The 27,350-nt window shown below is 38.9% G+C and overlaps 1 protein-coding gene across 4 annotated transcripts in view; it reads right to left on the reverse strand.

Moving 5' to 3' along the window:
* INPP4B (inositol polyphosphate-4-phosphatase type II B) overlaps positions 1–27,350 on the reverse strand; it is a 291,680-nt gene that overhangs the window by 241,231 nt on the left and 23,099 nt on the right. Inside the window, exon 1 of one of the 4 annotated variants that reach the window (XM_066549473.1) lies at positions 4,859–4,959. The exons of the other annotated variants lie outside the window; for them this stretch is intronic. The gene's annotated coding sequence lies outside the window, so the exon portion shown is untranslated. Of the gene's footprint in view, positions 1–4,858; positions 4,960–27,350 lie in introns of those variants that run through there. 4 annotated transcript variants of the gene reach the window in all.

Below are 27,350 nucleotides of genomic sequence, written 5' to 3' on the forward strand. Positions count from 1 at the left end.
ACTTAAAGCGAGGTTAGAGTCTAAAATGAGACAAACTGGTGCAATAGAAAAGCCCAGCATGCACAGACTGGCAGCCAGACCACACTCTCCATACAACAGAACAATGAAACATGAATAATGCTTCATACCAGGCAAAGATCACTTCCAGTGAAGGAAGAGCTTAGCAACAGTATCTTCACAAACTAGTTTACTGCCTGAAACAGAAGAAACCTGATGCAAGCCCTAAGTTTTTGAGGTGCTTAATTTTCTTAAAAAATTGTGGGGGCTACTTTCTTTGATTGCTAATTATTCAGCCACAAAGAAATGCCAAGATCAATCTCTAACTCTTTGACAGCATATTCTCTTAGAGTAATATTGCAGTTCATATTAACAATCAAAAGGACCACTTCTGTGCTGGGTTTGACTCAGTTTTATTTTCCTAAGAGGTCCTTCACTGGCACGTATTGTGAAGCAAAAAAGTTTCAGAGACCAAGAAGCTTTTTGAGCTACAGTCAATGCCAGCTTCAAAACACAAAGCACAACATTGCCATTATTCCCTTCAGTGCGGCGTCATGGGCCGCAGCAGCAGCCATCTCTTAATGCAGCATGCACATAGACTGCTATTCTCAGCCTTCCTCCATCCCCAGGTTTCTTTCATGTGTTAAAAGCTAATATTTAATAAGATAAATACCAGGTGTTTCACTTGCCATCTACTCAGTCATAGACTGTTCCACCACAGCACTCATGCACAGCATTTCCAAGTCTCTCTTGTCTCCAATATAGCTATGAGGTCTTCTCTAACCCAAACCAGATAGCTCTTAGAGTCCTCTCTAAAAACCACAGCTTGCATTTCAAGAACTGCCACCCAAGTCCTCCACAACAGCACAGTATGGAAAGCTAATCAAGTTCTGATCCTGTAAATTTCTCTCAAATAAAGAATGCACACTCATTCCCAGGACTCTCTGCAGTCATGTGAGAAGCTGTTCAACAAAACCATCTGACAGACCCCACACTCCGAGAAAGACCACAGAGCAGCACAAAATCCAGTAAGAGCCGCTGAACTGAGACAGAACCACATGGGGATGCTCAATAACATTCTGTTAAATACAGTTATCTAGACAATTATCTAGTGCAAAGGAGACTAATACTTGATTACCATCAATTATGTAACTGTAACACATACAATTCTATCTATTACACAACTATAATACAGCAATTGCTTCAACAAGTTTTTAAAAATTAAACGGAGCTAATTCTATTAGATAACACTAATTCAGGGATTTGCTCAGATTAAAAGTTGACATTTATCACCCGAGGGGTTACAAATGCAGGTCAGGGATCACAGGACCCTATGATATTAGCCACTGATACAGAACAGAGATGAAAAACAAGAAAGCTGGAGAGCTTACACACCACAGACATGCAAGCCTGCGTCAGACTGCACAAAAACCAATGAATATTAAATTAAAAAATATTATTGTTGTGAATTTCTGGCAGGCATTATAGCAAAGATCATTTGTAAAGGCAGAACTTTGGGTATGATAATAAGATTAGATTTCTTATTAAGTGTTTTCTTTTGATACTTCCTTGCTGGTTTGACAGATCTATGAACATATTTGTTGTATGCTGGACGCAACTCAGAATCAGAATTTTAAAGAAAACTTCAGGAAAGAACAAGCAGGGTACTGGAGACTGAGAAAAATCTTCACAGTAAAAACAAAGAGTATACAAAGGGAAGGACACAACAATCTGATGCAAAGGAAAGCATGATGGTCAAAAAAAAGATAACAACTGAAGAAAATGGGTTTTGCAAGAGGTCTAATGGATATAACCAAATGCCTTCTTTACCAAGAATAGGAGAAGGATATTTCAGTAAATGAAAATGCAAAATTAGATTATTCCAGTCCAAACTTCCGGGTGATACAGGGTGGGAAAGAGTTGTCTATCTTAAAAAGAATCTGTAAAACACAAAGATAGCCAGAACACAAATACTTATAAACACATCGCTGTTGAAAGCAATGCTAAAAATTACATGAGCTACAGGAAGAAAACTGATGTTTGCTTCAGCCATCAAAAGCAATGGGAGAAAGAATTTGACATAAAAGATTAAGCAGCTGTTTGATGCTCACTGAAATTGAATTCATGGCTAAATGCACAGGAAGAGGTCTTTGAAAGGCAAGATGAAAGCGCACTTTGGAGAAACAGGTACTGAGGCAAGTCTAGATGCAACTTAGCACTGAAGAATATCCAGTTTAAAGTCACATTTTTCTCATATATGCTTTGACGGTAGGTACAGCACCCCATTAATCCCTCAAAAGAATAAAATCAATGGAAGAAGATGAAAATGTCTGTTGCTTCCAACACCAGCTCACCCTCTGACCGAGGCTCCTTTCTCCCCCAGTCAGTCACATGAACAAGAGATGCTTCTTATCCCTCATTTAGAAGAGTTTATTCAGTGATTAATAAAAGCCTGTTCTGTAGAGTGCAAGGAATAGCAACAGGCCCAGGGAGGATTCTGGGATGGAAATGCAACTGGAGAACGCTGTAAACAGAGCAATACTTCAGATATCAATCCAAGTACTGGGCACAGCTGAGGAAGCAGGCAGGTCAAGGACAAACAGACACAAAAGAGGAAGGGGTAAAGCCTGCTTACACCATGAAAAAACTAAAGGAAAGGAAGGCATGGAACAAATTAAGCAAGAGGTGAAAGCAGACACAGAGGAAAACCAGGAGACAGAATGGATTATCTGAGAACACATTACAAGAAATGTCTGACTCCAACAGCAGTGGAAGGGAAGAAAAGGCTTTAACTGTGTGCAGAAAACGTCAGTCATATCTGGAGCAGGCAAGAAGAAGCAGCAAGAAAATGGAGGTAATCAAATGGCAAAAGGGCAGTAGGGCTTGCCTGGATCCTGTCAAGAAGGGAAATAAGAGATGTAAAGTCATACAGTTCATAGTAAAGATAGAGGAAACTGATGATTCTTACTCCTCAATGGTTATAAATTGCATTTTCAAGTACTGTTGGAAAGCAGACTGCAGCAACAGTCAGCATCCAGACGTTTCTGATCCTGCACAGAGCCCTGGGAACCAAATCCCAGTGTGCCCTTGCTACCCCAAGGAGAGGTGGGCTTCTGCTGGCACAGGGCTTTGCACTGGCATTATATATAGATCATGCTCAGCAGGCTTCTAGGGCTAGAGTTTACAGCATTTTTTGAAGAGGAGCTGTTAAGAGCTTTTTCTGTGCCTAATAAAATTAACCAGCGAGTCGTTTTAAATATTGATACTTCATTAAACTAGTGGAAAGCTAAACAACCTCCTGTGAACACACACGTTAAAAATGAAAAATTTGGGGAATTTTCTTTTTTGTTCTGGCCTAAGAACAAGCACCAAGGCTGGCCTGACCCCTCAGCTGGGCCAGGCCAGGCGGGCTCTGCCACAGAGCCGAACCCCATTGGTGTTGGGCAGGCCCAGCCACAGCTTTGGCTCCAAACAGTTGAGCCCAGCCCGGGGCACGTGGCTATCTGTAAGCCCTGGGCAAGATATTAACTCTTTTAGTATACAAGTAAGACTCAATACAAAACTTGAATCTTTTCTTAGGTGAGAGAAAAGGACAGAGCAAGAACATGTAGAAGAACAACATGAAAACACTAAAGTCGGTGAAGAAACAGTCCCAAATAAAAAAGATTCAAAGAGATGCCTCAATTCTAAGCCAGAATCCTCTTATAAAGCTATTAATAAATACATAATTAATACATCAGACTGTTTTTTCCTTGTACTTTTATGAAAGATGAAGCATTCAAATTATAAATATGAACCAAAGTATCTATGCTAAGGCAAAAAGATATTAAAGTAGCTGTGATCCCATTAGAAGTTTGAACACAGAGAGAGAGAGTGATAAAGACCCTTTACCCTAAGGAAAGAAAAAAACTTCTTTTTCCAGAGATAAAGATGATCTCAGAGCTAAATAAAAAACCCTTTACTTTTAAACAGCTCATCCTTAAAATAATACCCCATAAGTTAACATAGCCCATAAACACAGCTATTTAACAAAGCTGTAAAAAATAAGAGAAGCTTCACAATTGCAAGATTTCTAGGCAGCTGCTACTCGTAAAAATTAAAAGCTACAAAGAAACTCTTTTCTTACAGAGAAGTCTCCCTAAATTGACAAGAGAGACTCCTCTCCCTAAGTAACCTAAAAAAGACTATTCTAAAAGTAATAAACTAACTAAATTATTTCTAGACATTGTTAATAATAAAAAAAGTTATAGAGAAAAAGAGAAGTACCATGAAAATTTTATCCCAATTCTTATAATTCTTTTAATTTTTATTAATAAAGTTTTCTTTATACCCTTTTCAAGTTTAGAACATCTAGAAGATTCCATGAGGGACTAAATATATATATATATATATATATATATATATGTATATATATATGTGTATGTATATACACACACACGTTGAGCCCACTTTGAGGACACTTTGCCTTTCTCCTAATCCTATCTCACAGCAGAAAATTATTAAGTACATTCTAATAAGTGCACTAGCATTTAGCCAGCACTAAACACAACACATTAATTAGTGCATTAATTAAAAAACCTCAAATTAGCAAACCAAAACAACCGCACACTCAAAAATGCCTTCACAGCGTAACATAAGGGGGAGCAAAACTGGTTCTTTAAACAAAGACCAAAGGTAAGGAAGGGACTTGAAACATGTAAGATTGTCTCAGTGACCTGAATGCAAGACTGCAGCAACAGGAAAATAATGCAACACGAATGCAGATTCAAAGCCTACATGGCAACATCTCTTCTCTCAACACAACCAAATTGAGTTCTTCACTAAACACTGACTGATATTTAATGGCCATAGATTCACTTACCTGGTCCTCAGCTTGCACAATGTGTTCATAACTAACATCATAGCTGTAGTTTATAGCCAGAGAAAACCCACTTGGAGCAGTGACATTCAATCCTGAAGCTATGCTACACTGTGCAGCAGCACTTACTCAGTTGCTCCATCTTTAAACTGACACAGAGCATGCTCTAGAAAATTAAAATGACTGCTAAAAAATGGTTTACAATAAGTACATACTTAGCTAGAAGAGACACTTTTATTTCAAGATGCCCTGGAGAGATCACTGACTTACAGAAAGCTGAACCATACACACACAGAAACTTCATATTCTAACAGATCAGAGAAGACTCTGCAGCTTAAATACATATAAAGCAATCTCATTCTGTAAGAATATTTTTAAAATATCAAACTGGAGAGAAAAATACTAAAACTCTACAGCAATGAAATGGTGAAAATACATTATGTATGCCTGCCTGATGCAGATAAGATTCTATGATACATTCACATATTTATATGGCAAAACTCACATACAACTATGCCATGAAAACTCAAATAATATTTTCACAGATGCATTACAATTAAATTCATATACAAAATTCAGGAGTAGGTCATTATTCTATTATTTCTACCTTGCATGGTGTTCTCTGATTATTGATTTATAAGCCAATCTGAAATCTTACTTTCAGGCTGTTTTTGCCAACTATTAATAACACATTACACTTGCAATAAATGCTGCAACAACTTAATTTATGTTAAGCTTCCACATATATTACAGGAAAGCTTGTTTCTATTGACAGCATAACCATTCAGATTTGCTCTTTAAACTCGTCTACAAAATCTCAAGCCTAACAATGCAGTTGGTTTAACAAAATTTCATTCATTAAAAGAGGAGTCTCAAAATATTCACCACCTTTTACATAATTCTCTCTGGAATTAGGTCTATTACAGCATTCTAATTTACATCTGTGCAGTTGAGTCCATGGATTCGCTCTGGCCAATATAAATCCCTTGAGGTCTAGGGCGGGTAATGAAACAAGCATATGGATTTACCACAGTATCAATGTGCCATGCAAGTTTGCTACCACAACATTGTTTAGATTACAGGGGGAAAAAAAGGACATATCAATAATTTTATGAAATATGACTTCTAATGCAAGAAACTTTCAGCATTCACAGCAGCTTTTACTTTAATTTTCAATGCTGTCATCTGTAAACTAATTTTTTCTCTACGTGATAATTTTTAAAAATCAGTTCATCACAACAATCTTAAAAGGCAACTTTTCCTACACAAAAGCAGAATGAGTTTATTGAGGTGTTGCAGGGATGAACTGACCTAACAGACTGGAACAGTTACCTCCACAGGATCATTAAACCACAAGCTACACAAGATTTACACAATGGACACTAATGATTTTCCTAGAGAATTCACTACAGACCATTGATCAATAATCCATTTTTAAATAAATTCCTACACATATTCAAAAATAAGCAGCAATGTCAACATGCTAGATCAACAGAATATATAATGGGCCCTCTGGAACTATTACTGGGATGCAAAAACATAATTGTACTTCTTAGTGTATTTTTTTTGTGACTAGATTGCAAAGTAATTTACAAATCTGCTTAAGTATCAACACTACTATTTGGGAATATTAGGATATGGGGAAATGAACCATAGGTGGGTTGGTACCTTCTTTCTTTATATTACTAGCAATTAATCCAAATTCACACATATATAGCAAATAACAGTTGAGGATGAAATCCAGCCCTGAACTGGCATAAGCATTAAGAAACTGAAAAAAGCCAAAGCTATATGTTTATTCCTTTAGTGAAAAGAAAACGACAAAATTAGTCTGAAGAACCTATGAACAGAAAAAAAGCATTAAGCAGCATGATAAAAATACACTGTTCTCTTGCTTTTTGTTGGTTTTTTGTTGGGGTGTTTTCCTCAAGAACACCATTGCTACAAATCGTGATCTGCAATTAAAACAAAAATCAGTACACAATACTCCAATCCTCAAAGAAATCCAAAATTTCTAATCAAAAGTCCCCTCCTATGCTAATGAAGAACGGTACATAAATTCCTAATACTTGTTATACACATTCATCACCGATGCTGAATAACCATTCTCCCAGAACCCCACTCATGTTCTGGAAGAAAGTACCTCCCAGGCTCGAATAGGGCAGAAACTAAGTATATAACCCACTCTACAGATACTTTAGGTGAGTGACCAAGTTGCCAAATTCCACAAGAAATATTTTGGACCGGGATTGGCACAATGCCAAGCTTTTCTCTAGAAGCCCTGTCATACACTAGGCTCCCCAGCCCAGCCACACTGCTGACCACAGCTTCATGGAGCCCCTTTCCCAACTCTGCCTTCAAAAGCAACTTCTTACACTGAGTGTGTTCACAGGATGCAAAGGCACATCTGGCCACTATCTGCAAAGTGGACACAAAGCCCATACACACAAGCTCAAGGTCTGAGGACTTCAAACATGGAAGTATTAGCAAAATATGCTTCCCACAGGGGATCATATCTATCCTCCTCTTAGCAGGACTGGGCAAGAAAATAAATAAAATTTACATGTTAATGAGTTAAGATGAAGACAAGGATGTTACTTGCCAATAACCATCACAGGCAAAACAGGTTCAACTCAGAGATAATGAATTTAAGTTTACACCAATTCCAATAGAGCCGGACAATAAGAAACAAAGACAAGAACTAAAACAGCTTCCTCCAATCCCCTTCTTCCCAAGGTACAGTTTCACACTCCTTCATTCTCAACTACTTAACCTCCTTGTCCACTCCTCTTAAGTGGCACAAGGGAGGTAGAAAATGGGGTTATAAGCAGCCTGTAAGAGTTCCTCTCTGCCACTCCTTCCTCCTCATGCCTTTTCCCCTGCTCCAGCATGGAGCCCCTCCTACAGGGTGCAGATATCAAAGACCTGCTCCAGTGTGGATCCTCTCCATGGGCTACAGCTCCTTTCAAAGGAACCAGCTCCAACATGGATTGGCCACGAGCTTCACACCATTCAGAGGATATCTACATGCCCCTGCACAGTCTCCTCCACCTGCAGCAGACTCTCTCCCCTGACTTTAGTGCTTGTTTCTCACACCTCCCTTTCCTAAATACATCTTGCTATAACAAAGAGCAAAACACATTCCTAATACACTTCCTGAATACATCTTCCTAACACATCACTGCTATAACTTGGCCATCTATAACCAATGCAATATGGTAGGGGAAAAAACGGGGGGCAGGGGGACAACAAAAGAACAAGCTACCTACCCACACTGCACAAAACCACACCAAAGTCCACCAAGGAAAAGACTTTCACGCTTTCACTAACACCAGCAAAGGCCAGGTTGTGTCTCAGTTCAGAATAACTAACTACACTGCTAGACCAAAGAAAATAAATGCCCTTAAGATGCCTAATGGTTTATTATCCTGCATCTGAATTTGAAAAAGTGGAAGAATGAACCATATTTTCTCCCTAAGCTGAAAATTTATTCCTAAACTACTTAAGACTTAGAGCACAAATAGGTTGGGAGGCATTCTTTGCAATTTCATAGGGAAGATTCTTCTTATACAGGTAGTATAATTTATGAACATCTGAACTAAAATGAGTGTCTGCCACTAAACTATAAATATTTTTATATACAGACATGCACGTGCCCCTGAGAGCAGTGAACAAATACTAACAAATCAGTCTTTACTTCATGGAAGCGACTTCCAGAGTTAATTGTTCGGCATTCAGATGATCTTCCAAAACATGAAAGTTACTTTTCTCCCATGCCAAGCCATAAGCCAAGTCAGATTCCAACAATAAAAATAGGAACATGTCTTAATTAGTCCTGTTTGGGACATATCTCTCACACACCACATTAGCAGCCTATTGAAACCTTTGCTAATTCAAGCAACGAGCAGAAAACTGGCAACGGTGCTTATTAAGATGCTTAATACATTTCATCATAAGACTATTTTTTTTATACTGGCAAACTAGCTCTCAAAATTTAAACTGTGATTTCATATGTCAACAATCTGCTTCAGATGAGAAACCTATTCATTTCTAGGATGATATAAGAAGAAAAAATAAATACAGGATACACTCCCTTCTGTCCTGACAGCACACATATTGCTTTGGTTTTATATAGTATGTCTATAAATTACATCTTTTGAAACATGGTTATGAGATTCAAGAGAGATTTGTCTTTGTCAATGAAGCTATCCTTTATGGTACCCAACAGATGAAGCCTCTCAAAGTGACTGTTGTACAAATTCCTGGGATATAAGCTGACTAGGAAGTGCTACATCATTTAGTTTGATCCATCCTAAGACACTGCCCTTTAATCACTCACTGGTCTCTGTACTGAGTCTGGCACCTTGTGATATTTTAAAACTAAGCACATGCTATATCTCACCACACTTGGGTCAGTGATCAGATTGATTTGTCTGGCTTCCATTCCCCAGTTGCTCTCTTATTGTCATCTCCCTAATTAGAGAAAGCACCTAATAAAATCACTTTTTGTCAAATCTCCTGGTTCCTTCCTTGACTTGTGCAAATTTTGAAAACTCGTTTAAACGAATCAGAATAAGATACAGTTTTCTAGCACTGACCTGGACGTAGAGTGAAAATCATCCACCCATTTAAGTGGTTTCAAGAGAAATTCACACTTATTTCCTGCAAGCCTAAACCATTTCAGCAACTAGCCATTAATTTGTGTCTCACTCTCCAAGTTTCTGAAGAAGCAGCTTTGAATTTCAAAAGCCCTAAGTGGACCTAGCAGTTGATTTCTACAAAACTCACCCATATTAGAGTTGTAAGACCACCCAGGGGAATGCAGCTGGATCAAACTCCAGCCCCAGAACCCCTTACATCCTACTGTCTCCTTTTGTTTGCAAACACACAGAAAACTCTCAGGCTCCTGAACAGTGCTTTGAAAGCAAACACTGCTTTATAAAAGTACCATATATGCAAATTCATTGCTATATTAAGATAAGCCACTATATCATATAGAAAAATCCTTCCAACAAAACACACAGTCTGCCCAGCAGTGCAATCATTTCCATCCAACTGCTGGTCCATACAGTACAAAAAAATCCTGGGAGCCAATTATCAAGTACTTACTGTTAACAGGTGAGCATCTCAAGCTGTATGCTATCCTCAATTCTTTCCAGTCCAGTGCTATTTTCAGGCAATTATGGAAGCATGTCCATAGGATCAGACAGAAAGGGTAAGGAAAAGGACAATTCCACACTTAGTGCTTGTTCACTGCAGAAGATGAGTGGCCTCAACTCCTAAAAAAGCCAATGACAGATGAGGGCACTCAGCAGCTTGTGCAAGGCTTTCCAATGCATGTCAAGGCCAGAGCCTATTTGAACAAGTCCTTCATATTAGGCATATAAGTGCCTTTTACAACAAAGGAAGAGAAAAGAGCATTCTTTATGACAGATTTAGTTACAAAATGAAATGAAAAAACTGTAGTCAGGGTCTGCAATTGCATCTTGAGCATTCCCACAATGCCTCATTTGGCTGTGAGATTTTGTTTTCATTATTCCATGGGTTGGTGGAGTAATTCTGGATTTAGACCTGTGTATGTTCTAAGCAGACCCTGGGTATAGACTACTCATGAGTCAGCTAGAGGATGTTGATATCATGAAGAAGAGCCAGCATTACAGACAGCCAACAATGGATTTTTTTCATTTCTACTCTTCTAATAATAGTGATTTATATTTTTTGTCCCTAAAAGCACCATGACAATATACCTATCGTTAAAAAGGATTACTCAAGTTCTCACATTAGACTAGCACATCCAGAAAAGCAGCAGGAAAATGAATTATCTTATTTTTCATTAGAAAAAGCAGATTTCCTTTCAGTCAGCACCACCTCGCCCTTGGTTCTGCATGCGAACAGGTAAGAGATTAATAAAACCAACCTTTTGCCTTCACACACTACATGTTTCTCAAAAAGGTGAATTAGTTATAAGGTCAGAAAAGAAAAACATCATCAACCAAAACAAGACATCCTAACTCACTGGCTGCCTTTGTCAGATGTCAAATAACTTGCCAGAGGGTTTCCTCTACTCTGCAGCTGGGAGAATTGGTGACTGCAGCACACAGTCAACACTGTTTTCTCAGCTTTTCTCCCTCCTCCTCACATGGGAGCAGAAACAGGCATTTTAGCATGGAACACCTTTTGCTCCCATCATTTCAGCAAGTCAAAACTAATCCATGTTAAAACAGAAAAACATTCACTACTGCACTTATATTAGAACATGCTAATATGAATCTACAATTTTCAGAAGATAAAAAAGAGTAAAATGAGGCCTAAATATTTACAGCTACTTTGCTTAACTATTCTGCTACACTTTTAAAAAGTGCTTAACCAGTGGGAATAACATATTTTTGTTTGTAGACACATGCAGGTATGTACACAAGCTTTTGAGAATGGGGAATGTTTCACAACTTCACAGTCAAAAACCTTTGAAAAGTTATTCTTCCATAAACAGATGATTTTGAATATTTCATTATTTTTCTTTTAAAAAACACGCTTTTAGATGCATGAGTAGATACATATAGATACATAAATCTATTATAAACATACACAGATACAAATCTCAGAGACAAATGTGGTCTCTTTAGAGATCACTTCTTAAAAGGGGAAGAAATCTTTTTAAACAAGATGCATTCTTTCACATTTTTGAGGGGGCACATGAAATCCTGTACCTCCAGACAGCAGCCAGACTGGAATTGCTAAAGAGCTGGAGGCACAGCTGTACCTTAAGGTCCTGTTATTCTACAGCTGCATCTGAGAAATGCTTGTATTTTCCTAAGCTAGCCACCACTAAAATCATTATATTGAGCAGAAGGATGTCTTGTTTCAGTGAATAAATACAATAATGAATCATGATTTTAAAAAGTTAAGATTTTCGCTAAGGGATAGAAACATCCTCTCTTTCTCTTGATCATTTCAATTAAGATGTTTCAATAGGCAACTGTAGTAAACCCCATGGACTTAGGAAGGGCACCTTGGAGACTCTGAACAACAGGAATGCTGAGGCAGCAAGTTCCTGTCTCCCTGAACCCCCGCCCCATAGCCTATCTCTGTAACCCTATAAGGCAGTGTTACTTTAACCCTTACTGTTCTTGTTCTGTTATTTCTCTAGAGTCCTATAATGATATTCTCAGACTTCTAAAGTCCATACCTCTTCGGTGTATTCTCATGGCTGCAGATCTTCACAGACTCCTTCTGGTGCATGCTGTTCTCTCTCAGTTAAGGGCTCCTCCAAGGCTCTGCCAGACTGGCCAACCCGCCCCCTTTTATCCCAGTTCTCTTCAATGGTCACAGCTGCAGCCCAATGAAGGACACGGCCCATCAAGGACAACTGGGACCTCCCAGGGCAAAGCCTATACACAGATATTTAAATACATTTCCCCTACTATACCTTACTATTGGGCAAATCTGGATTCCACTAAACCTTTACCATTGGTTAAGTTTGGATTCTCTCCAACCCTATAAAAAGGGCACACTGTACCCCATCTGACAGAAGAAGAGCTGTCCCTGGGACCCTTCACAGACTTCTCCGATAAAGCCATCTCTGTGGAACCAGCCAGCGCCTCTGCTTCTCCTCTCTCTGCCATCTGCTGCACGGGGCAAACTTACCTAGCAAGCAAGAGCTGAAATCCTAAGAGCTTGCCATCACTATAAGAGCTGATCATCACCAAGTTTGCTATGGGGTTGGGCCCACAGCTACCGGCCTGAGCTAGCTTAGCCTTCAGGCACCCCGTCTCTATATTGCTCTGCGTGATAATAAGGCCAAATCAGAGGCTTCATTAGGCAACATCTGCAAGAGCAGAGTACCTTTTCCCCCCCACAAGCGGGAGGTTTACACTTACAGGCACTGGGTCTTGGAGTGACTGTGTTCAGTAATAACCTGGGGGGGTTTCTTAGAAAAAGAATTGAATTTCCTGCATGTTTTCAGACCTACTCGTGCAAGGACAACACAGCAAATAATGTAACATGAATTGACACACATCTACCAACTGAAAACTTAAAGTTATCAGATCCAAGTATGTAGCTTTAGAGTACAAGTACAGGATGCTGCTAGAGACTAAAGTCCATCCCCCAGAAGCCTGTGGGCACCAGAAGGAATCACATTCACACTGCAGCTCTTTCAGATAGAAGATATTTTTCTATAAGATTGGGAAAGCCATTACCTTGTATGAGTGACAGATAAGCAGCTCCAGTGATTAGTCAGACTAACAATGACAAGCCTATCAGTGAACAGGACACACAGTGACTAACATGCCCTGACAGAAAGGGCCCTTGTCCTCAAGGGGTCATAATATGATTGCTGGGAGCCAGAAGGACTCACTCAGTAATAAGAATATCATGCATAACTCCTTAAACACTTGCCTAGAATCTACTGCTGACCATGGCACAGATAAGCTCACAACACTGGGCAGCAGAAATGTTTGGTATGTCTCCAGGTAAATATAAGGTTTTTAACAGTACTAGCAGAAACAGCACTCAACATAACCATCAGTAACAGAAAATTCAAAAACCTCCTCAAAGCACCAGGCAGGACTTGATATGATGCCTGCAATAAGTACACAGGCTAAGCAAACCTGGTGAGGAACCTCAAGGCAGAGCAGAAGTGGATGCTTCCTAAAGCCTCCTGCCCAGCAAGGTTGCTGCACACTTGACAGGAAATTGTGGCTAATTATCATTAGAAAATGCATGTTGTGGTCTTACCAGGACATGTATAAAATATTCTGAAGATGAGGCACAGAACTTGCTCTGCCCCTTATAACTGAGTCTGTGCTGGGTTTGAGCTTGTTAGGGGCTTTTTCCAACAGAATAAAAGTAAACACAATCACAATGAAGATCAGCTGGGACAAGTGAAGATAAAACATTTGCTGTTGCCAAAATTACTGTGTTAGGACTGATTTTACCACTAAACATGAGCTATTTGCTAACAGTGACTGAGGCAATAGACATTTATTCAAGCTTACTGGAAATTGAAAGACATTTAAAATATGGTCATAAAAGCCTGAAGAAGCCTGCAAAGGAGGTGTTAAGTGAGTAATGGAAAATCTATACTGATAAAAGAACACAGTCTTTAGAGATGGGAGGGGTAAATTCTGAGGAACTGGATATCTAATTTTTAGAACATGGCAACCAGTGACTAGTTACTGGCAGAGAAAAACCAGTCTTTGTTTCCAGGGGAAAAAAAAATCATGTAAAGGACTTTGTACTCTTTCTCAGGTATATGCAAAGGAAACTCGAGCAAACTAGTTTTAAGTTTCATTAATTAGAAAGGTATTTAGTTCCAGTCAAGCACTAGTAATGAAGAAAGCAAAGAAAGTGAGGCATGTGTGATGAGCGAAACCAAGCTAACAACTGCTCAAAGCATGCACAGCAACCAGGAGTAGTTTTCAGTGCAAGTCATTTATACCTACTCATTTTTTATCCCTGACCACACATCTTTATCCCTGCAAATCTTCAGTTTTCCTTCCTTGTCAAAACAACCTGATGGGCACCTGGCCAGCAATGCCAGATCTCTGCCTTTGAATCTCATGGGGCTGCCAGGGAAGAGGATGAAGATGAGTAAGAGTTGGAGGGGGACAATGATGGTGCTACTTCATCTGTTGAAGCTGAGAAAAATCTAGAGAGCAGATGTGAAGATCACCTGACCATGTTAAACCAAAAAAACCCAAAAAGATGGAAGATGCCATTGCTTATTGTGGTTTCCAATCTACTGGACGGACTCCAAACACTACTTTCTTTTCATAACATGTGAGCAGTGCAAGTAATAGGAGAAAAAACCCAAAGTCACTTAGGTAACCCCTAACATTTCTTGAGAATTAAATATTTAGTTTCTTTTCAGTAGCTCTAGAATCTCACCCAGAAGCTGTAATTTTTATGCAGCATTTCCACAGTTAATTAACACCAATAAAAAATATTTTGACTATAGACATATAATAACTAGAAAGCTCCAAGATGCATTTAAGAAGCAAGGGGAAGAGGGTAGATTTAATTTTCCTTTTATTTCTATCTCCTTCACAGGAACAATAGCTCTAAGAAAATACCAAGCGTTAACTATAAAAGTCCACAGTTCTAACAGTTTTCAGTTCTTTTGGAACATTTTCCTCTGTGGCTTCAGGAAATGAGTTGTATGTTTCTTCCTCCACTCCTGAAAAAAAAACCAAAAACAACCCAGCAGCTTTTATTATTTGGAAATACATATACTGAATTTAATGAAAAAATTATACTTGGCACATACAAGACATTGTGACCGTGTTCACAGGGGCTCTTGGATGAGGCAAGAGACAAGAATGTTGACTCCATGTTCAGAAGGCTTGATTTGTTATTTTATGATATATATATTACATTAAAACTATACTAAAAAGAAATAGAAGGAAAGGTTTCCTCAGAAGGCTAGCTAAGAGCAGAATAGAAAAGAAGGATAACAAAAGCAGCTGTCTCTAACAGAGAGAGAGAGCCAGCTCTGCCATGACTGGTCACTAAATTCCAAACATCCACACGAGACCAATCCCAGATGCACCTGTTGCATTCCACAGCAGCAGATAATCATTGTTTACATTTTGTTCCTGAGGCCTCTCAGCTTCTCAGAAGGGAAAAAAACCCTAAGAAAAGATTTTCACAAAAAGATGTCTGCGACATTTCTGTTTCTTTCTCAAAACCTCTCCTCTGTTTATTGGAAACTATTTTAACATTAAGTTCCCTAGGAATCTTGAACACTGGATATTTGGAAACAAATATTTTTGTCCAAATTGCAGTTAACACAGCACCATTTCATACTGCTGCAAAGATGTATAAAAACAAGGCCAGAAAAGTAGTTCTAGAGATCTTCTTTTTAATCTCGACAATCTTCTATGCTTTTAATGCTCATGTAAAGGCCTTTCTCAAAAAAAGAATTCTTGGTATGACCCTTATACAATCAAGCAAGTAAAGCCTGTCAGATGGATTTTAATACTCCTATGGAGTCTAAGGAAAAAAAAAAAGCTGCCTAACCCTCAGTAGATGGGCTTCAGAAACCAGTTTCAGTCTCTAAATCAGGAACTTTTATTCTTCAGAGAGCAACATTGACATCTTTTTCTGATGGAGAACTATAACTCTCAACAGTTCCTGATCCAGTTCCTCTCAACTGTTGAGCTGAAAGAGAAGATGGATCTTACCTGCGCTCTATCTTTCTGTGAGCCCTTACATTCCTACTTTTACCTTCACATTCATTTTCTTTTTGAAATTATCCCTCAAGCAATGGTCACTGCTGTGTCCTGTAATTTAAAACAGCCATACCACAGCCAATTCCAACAGCTCTATGTCAGTGAAAGCAAACCAAACTTAACTGTTACTTTCTACATGTGAAAAATAGCCAAGTCAAAAATACCATGTTCTGAAGACAAATCTCCAAGTAATTTCTTTTCTAGGGAGGTTCTACAGAACTGGCACAGAGCTAAAAGCTCTTTAGTTTCCTTTCTGTTGTCAAATACCTTGGCATCAAGGAAGAGAGCATGTGCAAGCAGTCCCAACAGCTATCTAAGCAATAGAAGGTATACAGCTCCAACTATTCCATTCATTCCCACATATCCCCCTTCTTTCTTGCTTTCCCTTGAGCATCAGCAGCTCTGCTTCTTATCCCATCTTCATAATCTTCTTGAAATAACCTTACAACTCCACCATCACCTCAAAACCTGACCTACAATTTCCCTGCACAAGGATGCTGTTGTGCCCAAAATGAACTACCAGAGGCTCCACCAGGCAGGTGCAGCTGGCTGCCAATGTTGTGTAAATTGACAGACGACAGCTGTGGAAAGATTACTCACACGGCACTCACAAATATGATATTTATTATACACTGTAATCCTACACTGTGAGCATATTCAGCACTGAAGACCAAATCCATCCAAAGACACTGGTTGGGCCACATGACACACAAAACCCAGCCACAAGAGACCCTTGCAAAAGGAACTGAGGAATGTATGCACTGCCAATTCCAAAGAGTCCCCATATGCTGAATAGAATTAATTTTTCATTTTGTTTTATAGCCACAGACTGTATTTTTAAAAACAGAGAATAAAGTCTTGGCAATAGGCCTATTTTTCAAAAAAAACATCAAACTTTGGCAAGCTAAACAATTTCTGTGGTCACGAACTGTGCACTGTTTTGGTTTGGCTGGTTCCCTCTTGGACAGATCTCTTGCACACCTTTGACACAGCTCATTGGTACCCTTCTTGTCTTAGAGAACAATGTTCCAGAAATCCAACAGCAACCAACCTCCCTATCAGTTTGGGAACCAATTAGTTCCAGTCCTTTTTATCAATGTGTTATAAATCTATCCTAAATGGTGTCTACACCTACTTAGAGTTATTTTTGATTGTTTCAATCTCTTTGAATAAGGAAAATCAGAACCTATGAGTCTGGTCCCAGATGGAAAAGCCTTGAAAACTGCCAATAATTGAATAAAACCTAAGTTATCAAAGCAATTAACGGTTACTGGCTAAAATAATTATGCTTAATTGCAGTAGTTATTGTAATGCACAGACATCTGTGCTCCACATAGAACTGCAAAACACAGAAGGTCAGGAGATGAGACAAGTTGTAAACTGCTATTAGGAAAGCATTTGGTTTCTAGCAAAGGAAAAACAAGGCCAGGTAAACTGAACACACCAGGCTTCTGGAAAGGCTATTAGAAGTAATAAGAAGTTCCAGGAGGAGATGTGCATATCGATTTTGTTATTTTCCCCTCCAGGGGAGATGGTATATATCTTGCATTCACCTATCAGTGAAGCAGTGACAGCCTAGAATTCCTTTTGTCACATCTGTGCACCACTGGCTCTGCACAGGAGCCATAACATGTAAATCACGGGGGACAGTCAGAGCAGGACACTGCAGTAAAACCCTGTGGTACATATCAGCCAGTACCTGGAAACGCAAGGCAGCAGGGCCAGTGGTTCCACAGCAGGAATAATCAAGGTGCCTGTTCCCTGGAAGTTTGCCAGAGAAGCTAAACTAATCTGACAGTGGCTGAATATTATTCAGACTTAAAACATGTAAAAGATGCTGGGATTCAAACTTTGGTTTAACTTAGAGACTCAGTGACCATCCAAAGGCTATCACAACCAGTGATCACAAGAATAAAATTAAAGGTAAACCGCTCCAAACGACATGTCTGTCTTCAGCAGCAGGACTGGGTCTCCCTGAAGGACCACAAAGACTTTCTGGCTCAATAATCCACTCCCCTTCTGTCTGTCAGTCAGGGAAGCTACTTAGTCATATAGTGCCTTCAAATGTTGGTCCTAGATAATTTCTTGCCTAGCATGAACTCAGATAGAAAAGATACTATCTACAGTTTTTTAACACCAGTGGTTCAAGAGACAGGCATTATTTAATGCTCATGGTAAGAGACAGAGGCACGCTGAATCCGAAGTCCTTCTCAACATTCTTCCACACACCATCACCACAACCATAATTTACAAACAAACTGGACCAGTCAATTACTTTGTGAGTGGCAAGGAGAGAAAGAGGTGGAGTAGTCTATGGCTTTGGAGGCAATAATCTTAGAAGAGATGACCATTTTGACAGCTCATGGACCACAAAATTTATCAAGTTCTCGGCTGGACATTCCCTGTCTCCCTGCATTTGAAATCACAGTTTTCATGATCACTTTCTACGGACAGGGTAAAATCAGAATTATTTGATATATGTGACACAGAAAAAGAGCTGCAACATATAGTAACTGTAAGCACCAGCCTTGAAGTGGCACATCTCTGATTAGCACAATGACAAAAAGCACATTTTAGATCATTTGAAGAGATACAAACCCACCTCTTACCCCATAAATAAATACTCTAAGTCAAAAAACCCAGTAGCATGTTTGAGGAAATTTCAATTACAAGCAAGTTTTAGCATGTAAAACCTGCACAAAATGGACTTCAGTACTTAAAGGCTAGCATGAATAATAGCTGCCCATTGAAAAACTTGCACCTCTTAAGCCACTCAGAACAGCTACTAAAGCATATTTTATTAGTTTTTCATTATTACAACCACCACGCTGTTCCTGTCCAAAGCAGAGAGTGCAGAAGGTCACTGCTGTAAGTACAAAATGTAGTCAGCACCTTCGTGGCTGCATGCACCACCCTGAAACAACACTTTCAGCACAGTCTCTTAGGTTCCAAATTTCCTTACACATCATAAGCCCAGATCAACATCAAATCAGTGCACAACACCTTGCAGCTTTAATTAGTACTGCATATAATTCTGGATATTCCGGTAAAGTGTTAAAATACAAGCTTTTAAATATTGCCATCTCCTAAACCTCTGAAGTAAAGTCAATAAAATTGACTGCCCAATTTCACTAGTTTAGCTGTTTCAAAAAGAAAAATACCAGAACTCACATCTTCAAGTCCTCAGAGACTCTACCAAATACATTCAAAACTCCCATTCTCCTCCTTTGATAAGGTACAATATTTTTAGTTCACATCATTTTGCATTAAGAACTTCTCTAATCTTGGCAACACGCAGCACATGAATCAGCCTTCAAAAGGAATGCTGCAAAATTAGTCCATAATTTGGTCTTCACAAATTATATTCTTTTTAGGCAAAGAGATATTGCTAATTTCTCATACTGTCTCTTTATTAGGTCATAAAATATAAATAACACACAATGCTTCCTCACTAAAAGCATCCATTTTATCCCTGATTCCTGCACATTGAAACAAAACACTAGGTTTTCTGCCTTGGACTGAGGAAATCAGAGTACAAGGCAGAGCCAGCAAAAAGAATTAATACATGGCAGGAGTTTCAAATATAAATATCCATATATCTGTCTAAGTAAAAATTTCAAAAATCTGTATTTAAATCTATATTTAAGTTTCACCTTGAAAATCATTAACAGCTCATCAGCAGGGAAGAAAACTCTTGGCTGATGTACTTTCAGGGACTGCCTTCCAAACAAGGTTTCAGAGATCTGCAAAGGCAACCTTAACATAAAAGGGGAAAACAGTAGAAAGCAGTAGAAAAATTTATCTTACAAGATAATCTTCTCTTTAGGTTAGGGTTTTTCTTTTTTCCTCACTGAAGAAAGACAGGCAAGACCTATATACCAAGTATCACTAAGTACTAGGCTATCTACAGAATTTGCCTATTGGCATTACAAAGTTATTCATGCCTTTGTATATAAAGATGCTTATCAGCTGGCTGAACACAGTCAAGCTAACTTAGTATATTCAGGGAAAAATTCAATTTCTTTCTAGCTGCTCAGTCTCCTCACTTTGTCTCCTGGCTCTCTTATTTTCTTCCAGCAAGGTCAAAGCTAGGGCTGATCAAATAATGTTTCTAGTTTTTCACTTATACTTTGGTAGGCTCAAAGTACCATAGCAATCTATTTGAACATATTACCATCCTCAACTACTTCAAATGTTTTTCCTACAACTTATCAGCCATTGTGCCTTTCAAAAACAATTGGAATCAAAAAATACCAGGCCTGCAATATTCAACAAGTTAATAAGTCATGTCATTTCCTAGGACACCCTTTACTGAGCATTGAAAACAATTTTGATTTGTTTGTTTGTAGAGAAGAAAGGTAACAGAAACATTAAGTAGTCATCCATTTCCACCATAGTACCGGTGTTATTTCAGTTTTATTTTATGCTGAATCACACACACCATTTTGTAATAACTTTATCCTCTGCAAGTTTTCAGTTCAGTCACCCTTTCCTCATCCTGAAAAACACCATAGGAGCTCCAGCTGACATGGCAATCTGTAACCAGAACCAGACTTCTTCCAAGGGATGCATGACGTAAAAATGGTGTAATTGAGCTCCCCATAAACTAACCAACACCCTCACCCACTATCACTGCTCTTTGCAGGTCCCTTTTTAGTCTTGTACCAAACAAGACCTTAAAAGTAAAGTATCTCCTGAGAATAAAGGCACTTAGAGGTGAGCTATTCTATTTAGAGACAGATAATGAAAAATTAAATGGTGGCTTGCCTTGAAGGTGTTCCCTTCAGCTGAAAAAAATAGCAACCAAGCAGAACAGTTTTGTCTTCCCTTCAGCTGACAGATTTCCCAGTCAAGAAAACTCCAAAATGATTCATGTCGTTTCCCAGTATTCATTCCCAGATCACATTCAGAAGTGACTGCACCAACTAATGTTTCAAGACATCTGCTACACACAAAAAACTGTGAAGACAAATTCAGCCACTACTGTGACCCCATGGATTCAGAGCAAGTGGAGCTCAGCTAGACATTAGCATCAGTCACTACTTACCTACAAATTTATTTACACAGCAGATTGCTTTCTCTAATCTCCAGGAATGAAAAGACATGAACCTGTAAGCTGTCATTTCAAACAAAACAAAACAAAAACCCCAAGTAATTGAGTGGCACCGCTCAATTCACATGGAGCTCCTATACACAAGTCAGTAGTAAAGCCAGGCTAGGGAGGTAGTTTGCTGGGAACACCAATCCCTTAAAGAAAGGAATGAAGGTAGGACACAGTAACCAGTTGCAAAAAATATTGCACTTTATTCCTCCATTCTGCAAGATAGAGGATCTGAGTGTAATAACTGGAACTTTTGCCTCTAGAAGATTTATTTCCTCTCTCCTCCAATATCTATAACTATGCAAAAGCTAGAAGTAAACTTAAAACACAAAATTGCTGTAGCATCAGTTTCAGTGGTCACTTCTACTATAACAGACAAATTACTGTATTAAGACTACAGCTTTTACTCTCTAAGATACAGGATTTTATCTTAAGTTTGCAGCCCCCAACACCTTTGAATTTCTCAACCATTTTGGTGTGCATCATATCCTAGAATGAAAAAATATCATCAGACTTAGCACACACACACACATATACATAGACCACATTGCTGAGAAAACAGTTTCTCTCTACTTCCCCCTTTTCCTAAACTTATATCTGAGGAACATCCAAACTATACATATTGAAAAATGCTAACAGCCTATTTGAGAGATTTGGGGTTCATTTGAGCTCCAAAATGTTATAGTTAAAAGATGACTGAATCAAGTCACCCACAAAACAAAATACAACATAATATCATCTTTTGAGATTATAGAGATCAAGTGCTCGGAACAAAATCCCTTTGCTAAGTTCCAGACAGTTCTGGAATTGGCCATCATTTTTCTTTTGGTAATAACAGGAAAGAGGAACTCCTCCAACTCTCTTTAATAGCACTAATTCTGCTTTTGTTGTCCTTTCTCCATACAACCTTCATGGAAATAACAGGAGTGTTTTACCTTCAGAACTATCACAGAAACTAACTCACTTGTAAAGACCCATCAGAGGCTTGGATTTTACTATTCCATATTTAGGGGGAAACCGTGGGTGCTAGGCTAGAGTTGAGTTTATTCAGAGCGGCTGGTATGGGGCTGTATTTTGGATTTGTGCTGAACACAGGGTTGATAACACAGAGATGCTTTTGTTATTGCTGAGCAGGTGAGGAAGCTGAGGGTGCCTGGGAGGGTGGGAGGAGGCACAGCCCAGACAGGTGATGCCAACTGGAGATCCAAAGGGATTCTCCAGACCATGTGACATCATGCTCAGTATATAAAGTGAGGAGAAGAGGGTAAGTGGGCACATTTGGAGTGATGGTGTTTGTCTTCACGTGTGATGGGGCCCTGCTCTGCTGGAGATGGCTGAACAGCTGCCATGGGAAAGCAGGGAATTCATTCCTCCTTTTGCTTTGCCTGTGTGTGTGGCTTCTGCTTTCCCTGTTAAACTGTCTTTATCTCAACCCACAAGTAGTCAGGCTTTTACCTTTCTGATTCTCTTTCTGATCCTGATGGTGGGGGAGAGTTGCTGCCTGAGGCTTGGTGGCTGCCTCTAGTTAAACCACGACACCATGAGGTCTCCTGTTCCTCCACTTCCCATGGGAAGGAGATTACTGGGTTTCCTTCATTTACCTCTAAACTGACAGCAGGAAAGCATGGAAAAAGTAAGGGAGTTAATATTTGATTATGTCATTTAATATGAATAATTAAATCTCAACTGGGGTTGAATTAAAATACTCGGGGGGGGGGGGGAGGAAATAATTATATTATGTGGATTTCCAACTTGAATATACTGCTGCTGAACACCGACAACTATCTGGTTGTCTTCATTTCAAGTTAAAAACAGAGTATCACTGTTAAGAACATATTTGTTGAACAAATAAATCTAGGAAACGGTGACTTGGTACTTTTAATCTAAGAAAGAACAAGAAATCATTTCACCTGTGTCTCAATAATAATGATTCAATTCTGTGTGCAACAGAAGTCTCAGTTACAAAGGGGGAAGGGAATATTCAGGAATAGATGCAAAATAGATACAAGAAAAAGAGCAACAAATCTCATTAATCATGAAGACTACTGAGAATGTTTCTGCTTTATGCAGCAGCAATTACAGGTCATTCATTGACCATTTGCTTTAAATTGAACAATAGATCCTCAATTAGAAGAAAAGAAGAGAATTTGTGTATTTTAAAGGATAAACAAGACGTACTAATCAGAGTAATAAACCTCACAACCTTTTTAATGCTATGTCTCTAAATTCATCCAAAGTTAAAAACACTTCAGAAGAAACTAAGAGGTGATACTTTTGAACCCCAACTTGAACCCCTAGTCAAAGGATGATTCAGAACATGATCAAACTCCCCCCCAAGTACCTGTTTCAATTAAGATTAGGACAGCTCAAACTGCATATGTGCACATACTGAAGCTCTTTTCCATGGCTCATTCCAGAGCAACCTATGTGTCTGCTGGTTTTGTGGCTGCAGAATTCCTTGCTAACACAACCTGTAAGGAACAGAGACACCGTCTGTTGGGAGTCAAAACCTACTAACACCTTTCCATGCAGACAGGCACCTTGGGAAGGGTAACGCTTCACTCAATAAACCTAAATTTCCTGTTCATGTATATCCATTACTACACTACCCATTTTTACTAATATGCAGCTTTTCACTATATAGAAACAGTGATGAAGTACAAATAATCCTGAAAAATAAGTTATGTCTTATTAAGTTATTAATTAGGCAATAGAGCCAAATACTTAACTGGATTTCTGCATACAGTTATCTACTCTGTATAGCACCCTGCCCTCTTCAATTAAAAGGGTCATGGGCAAATGTTTTTATAAATTTTTTTTTTTTAAAACCTGAGTAGTCTAAGAAGTTAAAAGTGATAAATAGCCCAGCTACATAAAACCTGCTAAAAGTACATGTTTTGCAGATTAAACTGCCATGCAAAGAAAAAAAGCAACCACAACAACTTAATAAATATAAGGCTATCACAGTTATTTACTATAAACAAAATTCAAGAGTTGGTTTCATAAGATATTCATTCTCCTCAGGTACAGACATATTTGGGTAAAAAGGCCATGACTGCAGTGGTATGATACAATTACTGCAAAACAGGTATGTCTGAATTAAATGAATGGCTTTATATAAAACGTGAAACATAACTATGATTTCTACTAAAGGCAGTCCAGGACTGAATGCTTCTGTGATGAAAACTGAAGGTGCACAGTAGTGCAAGCCAAATCCCCTGACAGAGAAACTGAGCTTGCCTCGGGATGTGAATGGTTGGCAACAACCTCTTTTTCATCCGTAGTAAAATTGTATCTGATTGCCTGGCCTAGACTAGCTGTTCAACATCTAGCCGGGGGATTATCACCTACATTCTAATCAGACCTACGTGCTTTGAAGGATTCTCCGCTTCTAAAAGACCCTCTGGGCAAGAATGAACAGGGAAACCAGCCTGAAGCAGAGAATCAGAGCTTAGAAGGGGACCAACAAAGCCAATGCACCAAAAGAGCTGACTCTAAGAAGGCTAAAAAGAAGAATATCTCTCAAAACTTCAGCTTGCAAAGCCCGGCAGTGCTGGTTACAAACAGGCTGTTCCTTGGTCATACTTGTGTTCTTGGCTTTCCTGTCATCCCACCACAGTCTTAAAGCAGAGCACCTACAGCCTGGCCAGAGCTTGGAGCAAGCTTCTCTCACCAGCCTGGGCATCACTAAGTCTCTGATGTGTTTGCAGTAGGCAAAAATAGAGTGGTAAGATCTCACAGCCCATGGAGGGGTGCTTCACACAGTAAATACAGTCAGAGGAGGATGCCCTCCCAGTAAAAATAGTGGCTGGACTAAACTCCATCCCAGTCAGCACTAGAATAATTACCAATGTCACTAATGACATAGAGCCAGATATTGAAGAAGAACATAGCCCATACAGACAGAATGACTGTATCAAGTACAATTAATTCAGCACAAAAATAAACTTGAATAATACCATCATTCCATTACAATGCCATTGCACTGCTGCAGACATGCAGTTATTTTGATCTTAACTACATCTGCATACATTAGAAGATGTGAATCTCTTAAGATCTAAATCTTTCAGAATGAATGCTTTCTTTCGTATTAAATAATCAGGAATATTACCTAACTTACAAAATGGAAGTGTTTCTCAAGGAAGCATTTTCTAAAGACATGCAGTTCTGGGACATACTTCCCAAAGTTAACTTGAAGACTGCAGACTTTGTGCAAAGAGCCACCAGAGAGTTAATTGAAATAGGACACCACAAAAAGAAGGAAAGTTTGGGGACAGAAAGGAAAGGACCAAATATAACAACACACTTTAAAGATGAGAGACATCTATAACAAATAATGACTGAGCATGGCCTGGGAAGAGTCATTAGAGTTACTGGGAACATGAAGAAGAGAACATATGAGAGGGATTGTGGAAAGAGCCCCCTGTGAGAGTGCTAGTAGGCCTAGAAGGGAAAAAAAGAGGTAAAAAGGCAGCACAGTAAAACTTCAGGGTCCAGGTCAGAAGGGAGTCAGTTTTTAAGACTGCTGCACAGCTTCTTCCAGCTCTCTAAACAAGCCAAGCTAAGGTGGCTGGCTCTGGGGACCAGCAGCTCTTGTGCAGCTGGGAGAGGGGCACACGTTTTGCAACTGATGTATAGCAACCTAAAAACTCTTAGCCCAAATAGAATAGAATTGGCTTCAGGACAACTTTCCCCTCCTGTTCTTGAATTTTCAGATGTGAGCCTAAACCATGTTATTCATCTTACTTCAAGGCAGAATAGCAACTTGTGCAGGAGTTTATACAAACGAGTTTAGGAAACTTAAATTCTCCTGGTAAGTAGCTTTTGCATTCTTCTGAGAAGATCTTGAAATTTTCAGACTGCAAGCACACACATGTGCCCACAAACAGTATTTTATAAAAGCATTCCACTCATTTTATCGACTGCAGGCTGTTGTGGCTACCCACCCCCTCCTTTATTCACTATGGCATATTAGCACCTTACAAGGGTGACAAAAAACTTTCATAAATTATTCAAAAACTGATTTCTTGATTGCCTTAAGGCAGTTGGGCAATTAGGAATATGTTAGCTGGAAGATACAACCAGAGAAACTTGGCTTTGTGCTATTTCTTAAACTTATCTGTCTCGTTCCTTTCCCAGCACTTATAAAACAATATTTTAAATAAACTGTTAAAATAAAATTTTCAAATAAATAAATAAATCAAAGGAAGGCTGGCATTTTGCTTGAAATGCCGCTATGTTGGCACTTTTTTGATCATTCACAGTAAATATGGCCGAAGTTTCAACTTCTGCCCAACATTTATCTTTTGTTTTAAAATATTTTTCCCCATCTCCCAGCAGTAACACAGACACACACAACTTCTTTGTTTAGCTGCTTTTTGTTTATTTTCTTCCTCAAATCCAGCTTTACTATATTCGTCTATGGATGTATCATCTGATTTCTCCTTCTCTACCAAAATAAGAAGACTCAACCTTTATTTTGCTCTAGAAAAGGAGTCTAACCTTCATTTAAGAATCACTATGTATGGAGATGCATAGACAACTCCCTTGCCATTAGCAGAAGTGTCAAGACCACTCACGTCAGATTCTTTCTGCATGTGCATGGAAGAGGTGTGAAGTCTAAAAGGGTAGCAGGTGAAGCAGGGGAATTGTCATCTTGTTTTTATGTGCTGCTGCTTTTGAAATGTGTGGGAATGAAACACTGTTCCTATGATTACCTTTCAAGCACAAAAAAATTACCAAGGGTCAAAACCAGTCAGCCACAGCAGTGTCAGTTTTAAAGACATGAAGTCCTTTAAACTTCGAATTCACTACTTTCTCTTGACGTGGAAATGAAAGGTTTAGGGCAACTTTTTTTTTGTGTGATGCCCTAAACCTAACATTTCAACTTAATTGGATATAATTCTCAGAAGAAACCGTTAACAGAAAGTTACTCCTTGTAAAGCCTGAACTATGCCAGCAAAGAAAGAGACAAATTGACTCCAACCAAATTGAACCCAGAAACCACATGCTGGGGACAGGATTAGTCCAACCACACTAAAAAACAGAAAGAGCCCTCTGAGGTCTAAGACCTAGGACAACATGCAACATCAAAATCTAATACTTTCCACAACATATTATTTAGCTCAAGCCTAAAAGTACCTAGATATCTTTGTCTCTATAT

This window comes from Molothrus aeneus, chromosome 4, assembly GCF_037042795.1.
Source record: "Molothrus aeneus isolate 106 chromosome 4, BPBGC_Maene_1.0, whole genome shotgun sequence".
NCBI classification, from domain to species: domain Eukaryota; kingdom Metazoa; phylum Chordata; class Aves; order Passeriformes; family Icteridae; genus Molothrus; species Molothrus aeneus.